This window comes from Ambystoma mexicanum, chromosome 13, assembly GCF_040938575.1.
Source record: "Ambystoma mexicanum isolate Mex_15411 chromosome 13, UKY_AmexF1_1, whole genome shotgun sequence".
NCBI classification, from domain to species: Eukaryota; Metazoa; Chordata; class Amphibia; order Caudata; family Ambystomatidae; genus Ambystoma; species Ambystoma mexicanum.
In genome coordinates, this window is record NC_090938.1 from 628,279,301 (window position 1) to 628,281,633 (window position 2,333).

Here is a 2,333-nt window from a genome sequence, read left to right on the forward strand (position 1 = left end):
GGCCCCATCTGTGTGTCCCTGCTGTCTGGTCTCTTCTGCGTGTCCCAGCTGCCTGGTATATTCTGTGTCTCCCAGCTGCCTGGTCACTTCTGTGTATCCTGCTGCCTGGTCTCTTCTGTATGTCTCAGCTGCCTGGCTACATCTGTGTGTCCCTGCTGCCTGGTCTCTTCTCCGTGTCCCAGCTGATTGGTCACTTCTGTGTGTCACAGCTGACTAGCTCCCTGGACCTTTCTGTGTGTTGCCGCTGCCTGGTCTCTTCTGCGAGTCCCAGCTGTCTGGTCTCTTCTGTGTGTCCCAGTTGCCCGGTCTCTTCTGTGTGTCCCAGCTGCCCAGTCAATTTTGTGTATCCAGCTGCCTGGTCACTTCTGTATGTCTCAGTTGTCTGGTCTCTTCTCTGTGTCCCAGCTGCCTGGTCTCCTCTGTGTGCCCCAACTGCATGGTCTCTTCTGTGTATCCCAGGTGCCTAGTCAGTTCTGGTTTCCCAGCTGCCTGGTCTCTTCTGTGTGTCCCAGCTGCCTGGTCTCTTCTGTGTGTCCCAGCTGCCTTGTCTCTTCAATGTGTCCCAGCTGCCTGGTCTCTTCTGTGTGGCCCAGCTGCCTGCTCTCTTCGGTGTGTCCCAGCTGCTTGGTCTCTTCTGTGTGTCCCAGCTGCCTAGTCTCTTCTGTGATCCCAGCTGCCTTGCCTCGTCTGTGTGTCCCAGCTGCCTGGTCACTTCTGTGTGTCCCAGCTTCCTGGTTTCTTCTGTGTGTCCCAGCTGCCAGGTCTCCTCTGCTTGTCCCAACTGCCTGGTCTCTTCTGTGTGTCCCAGCTGCCTGGTCTCTTCTGTGTGTCCCAGCTGCCTGGTCACTTCTGTGTGTCTCAGCTGCCTGGTCTCGTCTGTGTGTCCCAGGTGCCCGGTCTCTTCTGTGTGTCCCAGCTGCTTACTCTCTTCAGTGTGTCCCAGTTGCCTGGTATTGTCTGTGTGTCCCAGCTGCCTGGTCTCTTCTGTGTGTCCCAGCTGTCTGGTCTCTTTTGTGTGTCCCAGATGCCTGGTCTCCTCTTGTTCGTCCCAGCTGCCTGGTCTCATCTGTGTGTCCCAGCTGCCTGGTCTCTTCTTTGTGTCCCAGCTGCATTGTCTCTTCAGTGTGTCCCAGCTGCCTGGTCTCTTCTGTGTGGTCCAGCTGCCTGGTCTCTTCTGTGTGTCCCAGCTGCTTGGTCTCTTCTGTGTGTCCCAGCTGCCTTGTGTCTTCTGTGATCCCAGCTGCCTGGACTCTTCTGTGTGTCCCAGCTGCCTGGTCACTTCTGTGTATCCCAGCTTCCTGGTTTCTTCTGTGTGTCTCAGCTGCCTGGTCTCCTCTGCGTGTCCCAGCTGCCTGGTCCCTTCAGTGTGTCCCAGCTGCCTAGTCTCTTCTGTGTGTCCCAGCTGCCTGGTCACGTCTGTGTGTCCCAGCTGCCTGGTCTCTTCTGTGAGTCCCAGCTGCCTGGTCACTTCTGTGTGCCCCAGCTGCCTGGTAACTTCTGTGTGTCCCAGCTGCCTGGTCACGTCTGTGTGTCCAAGCTGCGTGTACAAGTCTGTGTGTCCCAGCTGCCAGGTCTCTTCTGTGTGTCCAAGCTGCTTGGTCTCTTCTGTGTGTCCCAGCTGCCTTGTCTCTTCTGTGATCCCAGCTGCCTGGCCTCTTCTGTGTGTCCCAGCTGCCTTGTCTCTTCTGTGATCCCAGCTGCCTGGCCTCTTCTGTGTGTCACAGCTGCCTGGTCTCCTCTGCGTGTCCCAGTTGCTTGGTCTCTTCTTTGTGTCCCAGCTTCCTGGTCTCCTCTGCGTGTCCCAGTTGCTTGGTCTCTTCTGTGTGTCCCAGCTGCCTGGTCACTTCTGTTTGTCTCAGCTGCCTGGTCTCATCTGTGTGTCCCAGCTGCCTAGTCTCTTCTGTGTGTCCCAGCTGCTTGGTCTCTTCAGTGTGTCCCAAATGCCTGGTCTCTTCTGTGTGTCCCAGCTGCCTGGCTCTTCTGTGTGTCCAGCTGCCTGGGCTCTTCTGTGTGTCCCAGCTGCCTAGTCTCTTCTGTGTGTCCCAGCTGCCTGGTCACTTTTGTCTGCACCGGCTGCCTGGTCTATTCTGTGTGTCCCGGCTGCCTGGTCTCTTCAGTATATCCCTGCTGCCTGGTTTCTTCTGTGTGTCCCGGCTGCCTTGTCTCTTCTGTGTGTCCCGGCTGCCCGGTCTCTTCTGTGTGACCCAGCTCCCTAGTCTCTTCTGTGTGTCGCAGCTGCCTGGTATCTTCTTTGTATCCCAGCTGCTTGGTCTCTTCTGTGTGTCCCATCTGCCTGGTCACGTTTGTCTGTCCCAACTGACTGGTCTATTCTG